Source organism: Neoarius graeffei, chromosome 24 (assembly GCF_027579695.1).
Source record: "Neoarius graeffei isolate fNeoGra1 chromosome 24, fNeoGra1.pri, whole genome shotgun sequence".
Lineage (NCBI taxonomy): Eukaryota > Metazoa > Chordata > Actinopteri > Siluriformes > Ariidae > Neoarius > Neoarius graeffei.
The window spans coordinates 37,203,282-37,219,076 of record NC_083592.1 but is presented as its reverse complement, the minus strand read 5'-3'; the positions used below and the strand labels follow the sequence as shown (position 1 = coordinate 37,219,076).

Below are 15,795 nucleotides of genomic sequence, written 5' to 3'. Positions count from 1 at the left end.
GGTTTCAAACAAGCTCTGAGTTGCATCATATTTGCTCCATGCTCAAAGGCTTCAGCTGCTAGATTTATGTGACCTCCTTAAGTCCTTAATCTTGCTCATATGAAAAGACTTTATTAAAAGACTTTATTATGAGGAAAATAACACTTTGGGGGGACACTCTCGGAACACAAAGTACATGATTGTACCTTTAGGGGTACAATGGCTTGTCACTGGGGCAGTATCCTCTAAGGTACTTATCTATACCTTTTTATATACTGTACTTATTGGGAACATATATGTACCTTTTTGGCCCTAAAGAGGTACACATGGTTACCTTGAAGTCGAATAATGAGCCCTACGGGGTACGTTAGTGTACAGTAGATTGTACCTTGGCGGACTCCTACTGTAGGGGAGAGCGGGGTAAGATGAGCCAGGGGGTAAGATGAGCCACCCCCTGTTTCTAAGAAACAGTAAACAAATGTGACCATGTGACCACATTCAAAGGGGGGCGGGACCATTTACTTACACTTGTGGAGAGGAGCACCACATGTCAAACTAGGTGAGGGAGATATTTATAAAAATGTGTTTTTGTGCTTTCTAAGTCAATTCCATGTTTGTCCACAGTGAAGATGATTTAGAGAAGACAAAAGTAGAATAATATTTAGACACATTAGGGTTAAGTTAGTGGCTTTCTAAGCTATGATATGAATGCTAATAAAAAATAATTTTGATTAGCCTAATCCCCTTTATTAGCATTTTTCTACAAAATGGTGGCCACGGGGTAAGATGAGCCATTAGATATGGGGCAAGTTGAGCCACTGGCTCAACTTACCCCATTGGTGGCTGAGCTTACCCAATATGGATGACACTTAAGTTTTCACATTTACTGGTCATATATGACGACAACAACAACAACAACAAATAAACAAATAAATAACATGTTAATATAAATAATGTGTTTAAAAGGTTTTTAATAAATAAAATAATACCCTCTGTTATTACAGGTGTGCATGATGCCACACTCATACAAAAGAAAAACAGACAGAGCCGCACAATCCCGTGCAGTTTTGGAGAGAGCCGCAGAGGAAGTCAGGAAAGGCAGGCCTATTCGGGCTGTGGCGAGGGATATGCATTTGGACAGGATGACTCTGACTAGGTTCATTGAAAAGATAAAGAATGGAGAGGTAGAGACCAAGTTGGTGAAAGTGCATTACTTCATTGGCCAGATAATCAAATTGGATGTCTTCGAAATAGAGGCAAGATTTCTCAAAAGAAGCCGGTCATGCCATGGCTCTGCAAGAAAGCCAACCTTTGTCTTCAAAGAGAAAGATGAGGCTGTCCTGTCAAGACAGGATATTGTGAAAAAATTGCCCCGCCCCTTTACTGTTGGTGGGACAGCACGGAGGGAGAGGCAAATGGTGTTCCCTTGCAATTTGAATGCTTGGAACATTGAATAATGATGAAATGATTGAATGATTGATGGAATGATTGCTGCATGTTTTAGCAATGTTTTAACCTACTGAAAGAAATAAGATTTTTTGGCACTGCTCTACTGTTTTAGTAATTTCTATAATATAGTATATCTCTCATTCCCTCTCTAACCATCCCTCTTTCTATCTATCTATGCATATCTCTCTCTCTCTGTCCATCTATCTATCCCTCCCTATCCCATCTCGTTCTATCACCTCTCTCTTCATCTCCCCTTCTCTATGCAACGGCCCTATCCCCCACTTGATTGACTTGACTTGATTCATTGATTGCATTTCTAATAATAAAAGTTGTTTACTTTGTTAACCTAACATGTTTTGTGTTGGCTCAATTTACCCCACACAGTGGCTCATCTTACCCCGTGCATGGGGTAAGTTGAGCCACTTGACATTTTTTTTTCCAAGAGGTAATATCACTCTAACCATAAGAGCTTATCAATTATTTTTTGCTCAGATAGTAACAGTACACTTTGAAATTTGGTATGGTGTGTAGACTGGAAGCAAAAATGGCTTTAACATGTAGTTATGATGAAAAATGTAAAAAGTGGCTCATCTTACCCCGCTCTCCCCTACCCCTATTTCTGACAATACAGAGGATGTAAACATCCTCTTTTTTACAAGATAAGAAAAACATCTGCAGCTTCAATCATCAGCTCTCCAGTTTTGTTAAATTTGTGTTCACTTGCACAAGCTCAGATTCCAGTTCTGGCCCATCTGCCTCACATTGTGCACCTCACCAGAACTAATCGCAAAAGCTAATAAGCTCCAGTGAACAGGGTTCTTTGCTTTTATTCAACTAATCTTTCATGATTCGTCATGTTTAATCTTGGTGGGTCAAGAATTATTTAAGAGTGTTGAGAAACAGTCATCGCTTGCATGCCATTGCCTGAAACAGGAAGTGATTCATGTGCTGTGTATTCCTCCTATACAAGGGCATGCTTAATCTTGTGCCCTGATCAAATATAATTGCTTTTATGGTCTACTTCAGTGTTGGATTGTTGTTGGTTTGTTGCTGTTGTGGGTCCTGGCTGTTTAATGAAGTGATGATGATTTGGACTTGCTTTAAGAAAGCACAGTTTGTTTGGACTTGGATGTTTAAAAAAAATTAGCAGGTAGAATAAGGAAATTAGACCTGCTGGTTTAAATATGGAAGCTGATAAATATGACCAGTTAGAAGCATCACTGGTAGAATGTTTATGATGATGAAACTAAAAGGTTCTCTTTTGTTCCGATTGAACACAATCCCTTCATTCTCTTCAGTTGCCATCTCTCTCTGTCTAGTGCGTCATTCAACCAAACTTGTGGTCTGACAAAAGCATGCTGTTGTTAACACACTAAGAAAGTCATCTTCGACGGAGGAAATGTCCACTGCTGCCATGCACCGATGCTCTACATCGCTGGACGTTGTCCAAACTCATACGTGTGCTGACTTCATGATTGCAGAGTCACTACTGAAATACATCAATATTTTTGAATGTGGCAGTGGTGGCTCAATGGTTAAGACTCTGGGTTACTGACCAGAAGGTTGGGGGTTCAAGCCTCAGCATCTCCAAGCTGCCACTGTTTGGCCCGTAAAGAAAATATCTCGCAAATAAACAAATTGAGCTAACAGTGGGTCTTTGTCTGTCCTTTATTAAAAAAAAAGCTGCATTTTGAGTTTGTTCTGAATGATATAACCACTAAAGTGATAAATAGACGGAACTATTTTTTTGTCAGAGAGGATGCCATAACTCCATCGTGCATGATGTCATTTTCCATGAGCACAGTGGAGGTGTACAAGTGCATGCTATACTAGACTATAGTGTAATATTATGGCCTAGCGTGACTTCTCAGTCAATTTGTTTGCATTTCTCCACAAAAATTATGGCAATGCAGTATTAGAAAAGGAATCAAAATAAAGTAGTGGCTAGTTTATTACCTGTTTATTTAAAAAAAAATATTTACCTGCTTATCTTCCGTCCGTTTAATGTGTGACACGGCGGTATACTGTCGTGCTGCTGGTGTTTTGTGGTGAAACAAAGTCGGGATCGCATCTGGCTTCAGTTGTCGTTTCTGCCTCGTGTCTCGCTTATTCCCAGTGATTTTCATAAGAGTCCTCCCCAAAACAATCTTCTGTAAAATGCTCACTGCACAATTTGCTGCTTTTTCCAGGAGTAAAGTTTTCTTGCTTTACCTGATGAAGCCACTCGGCTAAAAGACTTGGATCCAGGACGGAATGAGGAAGATGTGCGGAATCCTATGTTACGCAGCGCCACCCTTGTTTTCATCTCCTAATACATCCATGTATCTGGCTAATCCAGTATGGCCGCACCTGGGGAACTGACCCAATGGACCAATGTTATAAGCTAAAATCCACTTAATTTTTTTTCGTCTAGAACATCTTGTATTAGTCTGTGTCAGCCCTGTGATGACCTGGCGACTTGTCCAGGGTGTACCCCGCCTTTCGCCCGTAGTCAGCTGGGATAGGCTCCAGCTTGCCTGCGACCCTGTAGAAGGATAAAGCGGCTAGAGATGAGACATCTTGTATTAGTCTGTGTCAGCCCTGTGATGACCTGGCGACTTGTCCAGGGTGTACCCCGCCTTTCGCCCGTAGTCAGCTGGGATAGGCTCCAGCTTGCCTGCGACCCTGTAGAAGGATAAAGCGGCTAGAGATAATGAGATGAGATGAGACATCTTGTATTAATGTATAATGATGACATTTCATAACCCCGTAATTTCAAAATTTCCTGGTTAATTGCTTTAAGCAAAGCCCTTAACCCTCTCTGCTTCGGGGCACGGTATCATGGCTGACCCTGCGCTCTAACCTCAGCTTCCTAACAAGTTGGGATACACGAAAGAAAAGAATTTCACTATGCTTGTGTGTGTGACAAATAAAGGCTCCTTTGTCTCTTTCCATTTGTTAATGTACATAAACTATTACAACATATCCTAAATCAGCTGTATAACCTGATTAGAACCCAAGTGTGACCTTTGGCCTTTGCTATTTCCTTAGCAACCTGTTACATTGACTTTGGGTGCTAAAAATGGCAATGACTCAAATCCTCATGTGTCACATGTTTATGTATGTTCCTAAGCCACTATCTTTGTATCTTTCCAGGGGAGAAAATGTGTAATGCTCCTTTTATTGGCTGTTTGTTTTGGCCAGCTTGGATACTCAGCCTCCTGTGTCCTGCTGGGTTTGACCTGGATCAATATTTGGTTGACCCTGAATAGCGAGAAATTGGGAGCTGCCATTTATTCTGTGCTGCTGACTCCAGGTTTGTTAGCTGAGTCGAAGCCACAGGGGGTAAATTTGTGTCACAGTCTGAAGAATGTCTGATATTTGTTGACTTGATTTGATAATGTTTACAGTATGGCCTTCACTCTCTACCGTCTTCTTTTAAAATTACTGATTAAACAGAATGGTTAATTTGTCATGAACACTTTGTCTGGGAAGTTACCATCAAACCTACAGTACCCCTTTAAGTAATGGTTTGGGGTAAAATTTATGACCATAGCATAATAATAATAACAAGAAGAAGAAGAAGACAGAGTCATCTATATCCCCCGCTCTATATACCAACTATATACCAAGTTTCAAGATATTATTTGTCACATTTTTCAAGTTCTGCTGCAGGAAACTAACCCTACCTCTTTACACCGACCTCATCAGCCCATGGCATAAGCCCACCGGACCTTTGGTCCAGGTGAGCTAAAAATTAAAATTTCTCACATTTCTTAGTATCAAAAGGCACATATACATTACTTAATCAACACATATACCAACTTTCAAGACCGTACCACTTACAGTTTTGAAGTTCTGCTCCGGAAACAAAACCTACCCCAAGACTAACCTGAGAGACTAAGTCTGAAATTGTTTCCATGGAAACATGAAAAATTAAAGTTTCTCAAATGTCTTAGTATGAAAAGGCACATCTACATCACCTTGTTAACTTGTATACCAAGTTACAAATCCGTATCATGAATAGTTTTGGATATATGCTCCGGAAACGAACATTGCTCTTAGAAATTAAGTCAAAATCTATTTTTTATATAAAAATTTGAAAAAAATTTTTTTTTCAAAATCCAAACTAGCAGAAGGCACCGGTTCACATGTTGCTTGATTATGTATACAAAGTTTAATGAAGATATCTTCAGTAGTTTTAAAGATATGGCCCGGAAATGAAAACGTGACCGGACGGACGGAACCGGTTTCTATATCCCCCTCCAAACTTCGTTTGGGTGGGGGATAATAATAATAATGGCACTAATTTTTTAATGCAAAATCGTTGTTCGTAGATCTGGAAAAACATGGACTTGTGGTTTGCATATGAGCTCAGTTTGTGATGTCATAAGATGGGTTTAGCCTATCACAGGCCAGTAAGCAACTTATTTGAGAATAATGTGATCTACTTGCCAAAAGCTTGCTTCTATCCATGTATGACAATGTTGGTTTCTCTCAGTTAAATAGTTACCAACAAAATGAAATGAAAAGACCGCATGAAGTGCCTTAAGCCTAGGTCACAACCGGCCGTACGTGCTCCTACGGCCGGTCTACGTGCAAAAAACGCAAGAAACGCATGGAGGGCATACGTGTGACGTGCTGATTTTCGAGCCATAGACTGGCCGCAGACCGGCCGCAGAGGTTCTTTGTCATGTCAAACAAACTCTACGGGCGCTTACCCGTGCGTTTTTTTTTCAGGTTGCAAGACAAACTTGTGGCCAACGTGCGTCTTTCTCCACGAACAAAAAAAATGCAGCGATTTGGGAAATGCCAAAAATCGCACAGCCAAAAAAATCGTACGTCCGGTTGTGACCTAGGCTTTAGTAAGGTGTTGAGCCACCAGAACAGCTGGAGTACACAATGGCATAGGTTCTACACGCCTCTGGAAGTGTACCAGATGGATGAACACCATTCTTCCAAAAGATATCCCCTCAATTAGTACCTTGATGGTGGTGGAGAGCACAGTCTATCATGTCTGTAACTTTTTCCATAGGTGTTCATTAGGTTGAGACCTGCTGAGGGCCGTATTATATTATTCACATCATTTTGAGGTTCATCAATTAGAAGAACTTGGTGTTCATTTACAGCAACTCTTCCCTCTAAGAAAATGAATGGCTGTGGACCAGACCAGCAAAATTTCTCTCCAGAATATCAAGGCCTACATGTTTTTCCTTTTATTTGTTACCTGTCTGAGCGGCAGGAGGACTGTGGGGCATTTCCAAATGTTATATTCATGCACATTACAGATGTTTGGAGAGATTTTAGGCTGTAAGAGACAATTTAGCATGCTATATAAATTATTATTTCTAACAGACCACTGGAATGTGAGTTCACATTCCAGCCTTACCAGAGATTTGTTGTTTGGTTCCTTGAGTCAGTCTTACATAATGCCTCTTTCTCTTGACCATCTTGGCTACGCTTAGTTTTACTTTTCTTGATTGGCTTTACATGTTGACTGTGAACAGGGTAATGAGTTAATGCTAGAAATTTTTTAGCATTCTTATTTGGTTGGTTTCCTGATTTTTAGAGTCTGGGTTAAATCAGGATACGAAAAAAAGAACATCTAATCTTAAACTTTTTAATGGTGACTCATCGCTGACATTATATTACATTGATGGCATTTAGCAGACACTCTTATCCAGAGTGACATACAACATACCCAGAGCAGTTGGGGGTTAGGTGCCTTGCTCAAGGGTACTTCAGTCATTCCTGCTGGTCCAGAGAATCGAACCAGCGACCTTTTGGTCCTAAAGCTGCTTCTGTAACCACTAGGTCATGGCTTTCCCATCATAAACAGTATTGACCTGTGTCTTGGAAAAGATTTAAGTAATCAATATTTTTATTAATTATTTTTTATCAAGTGTATATAACCTACTGATAGATGGACAGGACATTAACAGAATGGTCCTCTAGGTGTTTTTAGAGTAGCCTGAATTGAATGGACTCCTTGATCTTTCTTAGAGCAGCGTATATCATGACATCTTGGGCAACACCTCTCTCTCTCTCTCTCTCTCTCTCTCTCTCTACTTCTACAAAGAGTTTGTTCATTAGTTCACATCTTTATTTCCAAGTCTTCCAAGTTTACCCTGATTTAGTGCATTCAATTGAGGATTATTGTAATACATTTCCTCCTTGGTGAGCTACACAGTGGTTAGTGTTGCCGCCTCACAGCAAGAACGCACAAGGTTCTGGGTTCGAGCCCAGTAGCCGACGGGGGCCTTTCTGTGTGGAGTTTGCATGTTCTCCCTGTGTCTGCGTGGGTTTCCTCCGGGTGCTCTAGTTTCCCCCCACAGTCCAAAGACATGCAGTTCGGTTAACTGGCTGCTCTAAATTGCCCATTGATGTTAATAGCTGAGCACGAGTAGTGTGGCAGCTGCCAGTGGCGCCTTTGTATGCCTTCGACTCGGCCCTGTTGAGCTGTGTCCTTCATAAAAGATGATTCCGGCGCTATTGAACTTAAATGGTGCTATACAAGTTCCGGATCAGCCTCTATAGTGTTGATCAGTGGTTCTCAAAATGGTGATAATTTTATTTTATATAACTATATTCATAATTGGGTGGCACGGTGGTGTAGTGGTTAGCGCTGTCGCCTCACAGCAAGAAGGTCCGGGTTCGAGCCCCGTGGCCGACGAGGGCCTTTCTGTGCGGAGTTTGCATGTTCGCCCCGTGTCCGCGTGGGTTTCCTCCGGGTGCTCCGGTTTCCCCCACAGTCCAAAGACATGCAGGTTAGGTTAACTGGTGACTCTAAATTGACCGTAGGTGTGAATGTGAGTGTGAATGGTTGTCTGTGTCTGTGTCAGCCCTGTGATGACCTGGCGACTCGTCCAGGGTGTACCCCGCCTTTCGCCCGTAGTCAGCTGGGATAGGTTCCAGCTTGCCTGCGACCCTGTAGAACAGGATAAAGCGGCTAGAGATAATGAGATGAGATATTCATAATTGAGTGCTTGAGGGCTTATTGGCCTGTTTTGACTGGTCACTTGGATTGAATTCAAAAGCAAGTAGTCTTATAAACAATGTTGGTGGAAGGTTCCAGACTAAAAAAAAAAAAAAACCACTATGGCTCCAATAAATAGAACTAATATTCTTGTGTACATATTTACTCTACAAATATTTATCGTAGGATAATATTAATGAATCTGCTAAGAGGGTCTGTGGTGTTTGTTTGGCTACAAAAAGCCTGTGAACAGATCTCACTGATGTCAAAGGAGTAACTTGTCCAAAAATGAAAATGGCGCAATATCCAACACTGGCTAATTGACTACATATGAGGTAAATTATTCCTGGCTAAACATATGATGGTGTAAGAATGAGGCAGTAATGACTGGTCAGACCTGACTCATGGATTCGTCACATGTTCTATGTGTCTGGTCTGGTGATTTTGTATCCAAAAGCACCTGGCCTCCTCCGGATCACGTTGGAAGCGCTCCGATTTCAGTGGCCCGGAAAAACAATGACGTCATACTCTGTTGCAACGTTTGCCTAATGTAGACAGGTGTCGACTTTATGAAATCAGTCAGTTCATGTCGGTGCATGAATACACTTTACGAAAGACAGTCAAAGACCTTATTAATGAATCATTCTGCTATATTGAGACTGTACGGTAGTTGCGAACATTTTATCCCACACTATCATCCTGTGGATAGGAAGATAATTAACTTCACTAATATTTTAAAATAATTCTAATGAGGAACAAATACAAATGTTCAAAAAATACTGTGATGTTATCGGTGTTCTTTGTGTTCAGTTAGTTAGATATTGGGCGGCACGGTGGTGTAGTGGTTAGCACTGTCGCCTCACAGCAAGAAGGTCCGGGTTCAAGCCCTGTGGCCGGCGAGGGCCTTTCTGTGCGGAGTTTGCATGTTCTCCCCGTGTCCGCGTGGGTTTCCCCCGGCTGCTCCGGTTTCCCCCACAGTCCAAAGACATGCAGGTTAGGTTAACTGGTGACTCTAAATTGACCGTAGGTGTGAATGTGAGTGTGAATGGTTGTCTGTGTCTATGTGTCAGCCCTGTGATGACCTGGCGACTTGTCCAGGGTGTACCCCGCCTTTCGCCCGTAGTCAGCTGGGATAGACTCCAGCTTGCCTGCGATCCTGTAGAACAGGATAAAGCGGCTAGAGATAATGAGATGAGATGAGATTGTTAGATATTAGTTCTCCTGTTCTACTCTTGATTTAATTTTCTCAAACAGAAGCTCTGACAGAAATTCATACATGTCAACCTTTGGTCAATCAAACCTGTATAACCAACCTCCAAAATCTGTATTTCCCTTATAAAATCCTTATAAGATTCAAATTAAAATAATTTACCTAAAATTTGAATGATAATTAACAATGATGTATCCAAGTTACTTTTTATTCAATATTAATAACAATAAACCTTCAGAATGAATACAAAGCTCCAATGTTTGACAAAAACACAAAGTGTCACTCTAATGTTCTGAATTGTACTCCATGACAGCTTTTTTAGCGCTCTGCACCAATACCTCACGAGGCTGCATGTCACAGCAAGTGTCTGTGTTGATCTTGCCGGAGTGCCCATTCAGAATCTTTTCAGTCGCTAGTGAAAGTCGCTCAGGTGGAAATACGCGTTTCAAACAAAATGTTACTTCCCGGTTGGCGGGATTCTTGCAATGCGGTGTGCGCATGATGAAAAGTGGAACGAAGTCTTGCTACCACAAGATAACGCGCGATTTCATAAGACTCTTTACTGGCTGTTTGTGCTTTCTGTGGTGTACAGTACGTTTGTAAATGTTATGCGCTCTTTTATCATCGTGGGAATTGATTATAGCTCTAAATAAATATTGAAGGTTTTTTTAAAGAATCCGTATAACTTTATTTGTACGCCCGTATACTACGTTTATTGAATCAAATCCGTATAAAATACGGACATTCCGTATAGGTTGACATGTATGGAAGTTCCAACTGTAATTTGATCAGTTTTATATTATTAATGCATGTTTTAAGAACTTATCATTATTCACATGAATGTGTACAGTGGTCACGCCACATACAGTAATCTAAAACTAATAATACACAAAGATGTTATTTAACATGTTGCTGATAATGGTTATTATTCTATCCACATGCACTGGATGTGAGCAATCACACACTCTGATTGGCTACTCTACTACTAGGATATCAGCTCATATACCATGAGTAGAGAAAAACAAAATGGTGGCGCATGTTGCCGAACCAACCAAGGACGAAATAAAAACTCAAAAACAAAACCTGCAAAAAAAAAAATGGAAAGAAAGTATTTGACAGTAAGCGCATATCTTTATTTTTCAAGAATTATTATTATAGCATTTTTCACAAATTGCTACGGTCATTTCGCCGGTTTGTTTACATTCTAAGTGGAAATGATTTTGTCGGACGTTTTGTATAAAGTTTTCATTTATTGAATTTGCTAAAAATAAAAATGCTCGGTTTCTCAAAATCCAGTGAATGTGGAGAGAATAAAACAGTTATTCCACTCAGTCTCGTCGTACGTGGCTTATAGCCAATTCGGTGCTACGCGCCTCGTCAGCTATCAGCTTGTGTACGACTTGATTTCGTGGAATAATTGTTAAAAATGCTGAAGTGTGAAGCTGTTTATTTAACATTTTATAGGAATCGTCTTCAGTGTTGGCGCTTTGTACTAGAAAAGCTATTCCTTTAAATTTTCCACCACTGGAAAGTCGAAAGACAGGACTGTGTGGGTTTTATTCAATTTAAGACACTGAACTAAAGAGAGACTGGTCAGAGACTGTCTGTTTATAGCTGCTATAATTTGAGTGATAACAGGAACTAATTTGTTTCACAGATGTTCCACAAGAAGAAATGTAACTATAAATGGTTAAAATAGTTCTGGATTTTGTTAAAAAATTTTTTTTTAAATGTTGGAAAATTTGCTGTGGTATAATTCTGGGGAAAATCACTTTAGGACATGCTGTTATAAGAGAAAATGTAAGATCAAGGGTGGTATTGGATCATCTCATCTCATTATCTCTAGCCGCTTTATCCTGTTCTACAGGGTCGCAGGCAAGCTGGAGCCTATCCCAGCTGACTACGGGCGAAAGGCGGGGTACACCCTGGACAAGTCGCCAGGTCATCACAGGGCTGACACATAGACACAGACAACCATTCACACTCACACCTACGGTCAATTTAGAGTCACCAGTTAACCTAACCTGCATGTCTTTGGACTGTGGGGGAAACCGGAGCACCCGGAGGAAACCCACGCAGACACGGGGAGAACATGCAAACTCCGTACAGAAAGGCCCTCGCCGGCCACGGGGCTCGAACCCGGACCTTCTTGCTGTGAGGCGACAGTGCTAACCACTACACCACCGTGCCGCCCCGGTATTGGATCATGTGATTTTATTTTTCTATAAGGTGCCTCGACATGTTTTATTCCTTATATATTTCTAGCAGGCGGCACGGTGGTGTAGTGGTTAGCGCTGTCGCCTCACAGCAAGAAGGTCCTGGGTTCGAACCCCGGGTCCGGCGAGGGCCTTTCTGTGCGGAGTTTGCATGTTCTCCCCGTGTCCGCGTGGGTTTCCTCCGGGTGCTCCGGTTTCCCCCACAGTCCAAAGACATGCAGGTTAGGTTAACTGGTGACTCTAAATTGACCGTAGGTGTGAGTGTGAATGGTTGTCTGTGTCTGTGTGTCAGCCCTGTGATGACCTGGCGACTTGTCCAGGGTGTACCCCGCCTTTCGCCCGTAGTCAGCTGGGATAGGCTCCAGCTTGCCTGCGACCCTGTAGAAGGATAAAGCGGCTAGAGATAATGAGATGAGATGAGATATTTCTAGCAGCCTTTCTTTTCTTTCGTTTGTGACATATAGCTGACACTTGAGCGTTTCTCTGCTGCATGCTTGTTTTTGTTTGTTGCTCTCTTCCAGCTGTTTTATTTTCCCCTATACTGGAAAGGAAACATGACTAAAGCAGAGCCATTAAAATACTGGCACCCAGTGATTTTACTTCACTATTAAAGTGGTTTGTAGTGGGTTTGATCTTCGTGTGTGCAAGAAAGGATGTCTTATTCTATTCCAAGTGAACATTGACTAGGACCTGATGGAAAATGTCCACATGGGGGAGATATTGCACAGTGTATTGGTTTAATCGGTAAATTCATCAAGAACTGGGCTTCTCAAAGTTACAAAATCATTTCTATGTTTGTAGAATGTATTACCGAGTCCAAGTGAGTTGTCTGGGTGTGCTTTCACGATCATCCAGAGAGTAAATGAACATAAGTCTGGTTCTTGTACAAATTAAATCAGTGGGTGATCTGTATAGTGAAATTAACTGCTGTAAGTGGTTTGAGAAATGTGAAAAAATGCTTTGCAGGATTTGCTAAACATCCTGAACTAACACTGTCATGACATTATGTTGCTTCAGAAAAAGTGAGTCCTTATATTCGGAGTTTGTGCGTGTGTGTTTTGCATAAATGCCCATGGTCTGTATCCATGTATTTGGGTACATGTCGGAGTGATGTAGAGCGTTTTAAATGCTTTGAAAATTAACTTGAAAGAAGGCAGTTGAAGACTCGGCATCATGGGCCAGATCACATGGACTGCAGCTGACTGTGACTTGGAGAGTCTCCAAAGGAAGCAGGAGAGACAGAGCGGCTCACAAGAAGGAGTTTGGAAGTAGCTGTGTGAAACAGGTTCGCCGAGTGGGGAGATCAAGGAGCTTAAATACTGAGCGAATAACGCCGCTTATAAAGTTCTTTATACACTGGACTGGATTAGCATCAATGTGATGCTAAGCTCATTTTGCACAAGTTGGGGTTAATGGGAAGGTACTTGGTGATTGTGGAGCAAGACATCTGCTGACTGTATTTCATCTCATCTCATCTCATCTCATCTCATCTCATTATCTCTAACCGCTTTATCCTGTCCTACAGGGTCGCAGGCAAGCTGGATCCTATCCCAGCTGACTACGGGTGAAAGGCGGGGTACACCCTGGACAAGTCGCCAGGTCATCACAGGGCTGACACATAGACACAGACAACCATTCACACTCTCATTCACACCTACGGTCAATTTAGAGTCACCAGTTAACCTAACCTGCATGTCTTTGGACTGTGGGGGAAACCGGAGCACCCGGAGGAAACCCACGCGGACACGGGGAGAACATGCAAACTCCGCACAGAAGGCGCTCGCCGGCCACGGGGCTCGAACCCGGACCTTCTTGCTGTGAGGCGACAGCGCTAACCACTACACCACCGTGCCGCCTGTATATCATCATGCACTCCTTATATCTCTCATCACTGATCAATTTTGAGTCATCAGCAGCTGGATTTCGAAACCGTTTTGATCCTCGTGTTTGCAGGACTAAACACTGACGTCATGAGATAAAGCAGGCGTCTCCGGTGCTCAAATTGACCCCTCTCTCTCTCTCTGTCACGCTCACACACACCCTTGAGTCATGTTTCTGATCTTTTGAAGTGTGTGTGTGCTGTATGCATCTATCTAGGTGGGGTTTTTTCTATCTTGTGGTTGGGATTTAGTTTACAGATGAGGGTGTGCAGCAGAGGAACTTTGTAGTGGTTAGAGGCCTTGTTGAGACCACAGCCCATCTGTTTGCTCCACAGATGTGTACTAAATGAGCAGCAGTCCCAGGAGCACTGAACACAACATGGTTAATGGCTATGTGAAGACACAATTTTTTTTATAGTTTACTCTTTAGATTACCCTAAATTTTCAAGAATGGTTTGTTTGTTTGTTTGTATTTGTTTCCGGTCAAATACTTTCATTCCGTAGTAACAAATACATAACTGTAGCATTATGCTCTTGTTAATCCTCCAGTATGGCATTTTCTTACCCCACCCTCATAATTCCTTTATCATGCCACCTAAGCAGCTTTGACTTTCATCAGCCTCTCAAACTCCTGATTAGTGAAAGGAAATGTCCTCCCCTATATATGATACCCTACATCCGTTCAGAAACAATGGCTTACCAAGCACTCTTAAAGTGCATATCCTGGACCAATTTCGTTTTTTTTTTTTTTAATATGAAAGAATGTCCCTTTACACACTCATCCAGAAGGGTAATTTTGCACAAGGCCATCTGTCTACAGCAGAAAAAAATAAAATCACAAAACGCGTCTGGAAAAATCCCAAAGGAGTCTGGAGCCAGATTCGTGACGTTACCTGCGGAAGCGCCAGCAGGCTGCGAGAGCTTGCACGGTTTCAGTGCACAGCCTGTGTAGACCAAGTTTAGCAGCTAGCGATTTTGCACTGAAATATGGAATTGTCACCTGAGCGCAATGTTACTTCACCTTTGGATGAAGAATATAATGAGATGTCAGAATTATTTCTTACTCTGGCAACAGTCAACTTGTGAATTGTTGATTTTCTTGGTCTTTTTCTCGGCTCTGCTTTGGTCCTCAGTTTCTGTGCCTCGCACGAAGCGCTCCTATTTCTCTCTCATTGTCCGGTCTTTTGGAAAACGATGAGTACTAATCCCATCAAGATTGGTGTTGCTACACCCTCCTACGATACATCTGTTAACCATTTTAATAATTACGCGATAATGTTGAAGAAATTTGCAGAAAACCACCAGGTCGTTTTCTCATAAACAAACCAGCGCTGACGTAGGATTCAGAAGGAGGCGTCCCGCACGCGACGTCACGAAAATCAATGTTTCCCGGGAAATCCAAATGGCAAATTTTTTCAGAGGTGGTCTAATTCGTCTCAAATGGCTTGATTTCAACTGAATTTTTCTGGTATTGCGCAAGGTAAAAAAATTGCACAGAATGCAGAATGTTACAGATATTTGACCAAAGTTTAATATAAAATAGGAGAATTACATTGATCTCGCTCCTGAATTTACCCGTGATCTGCACTTTAATGGTCCCTAAAGCAGCTACTAAGAACATCATCGAGGTTTTTTAGATGACCTGTGGCTGCCCTGTCCTATGCCTTCAATGTACTGCTGGCCTTTTATGCAACATGAGTAGCATGGTGGAAAATGAACGGATTAGCTTATTGGTAGTGGAAATGAGCTCAGAACTTGGCGGTCAACCAACAGCTCTGATTCACAACAAGGATATTCAAGTGTGTGTCATGTTTTGTAACTTCCAGGACACTACCATGCTGGCAGCTGGACAAAACGACACAGTGACTGTAAGCAGCTCATTTGTTCTGAAGGATGCAGACTAAGCTATGGGAGGCCTGCTTGCGTACCCTTCAATTTGGATAATAGCTGTTTTGCATTGTGCTTGCAAGGGTTATTTCAGAGTCTATGTAGTGTTTTTAAGGCAGTCTAAATTTGTGCTCAGCCCTCATGGTCTGTCATTGACCTATTAGATTGCATTGTAATGAGCGTACATGCACGCACATGCGTGTGTGTTTATATATTTTA

The 15,795-nt window shown here is 41.8% G+C and overlaps 1 protein-coding gene across 2 annotated transcripts in view; it reads left to right on the top strand.

Moving 5' to 3' along the window:
• Window positions 1–15,795, top strand: part of rtkna (rhotekin a) — a 150,160-nt gene that overhangs the window by 17,592 nt on the left and 116,773 nt on the right. The gene's annotated exons all lie outside the window — the stretch shown is intronic.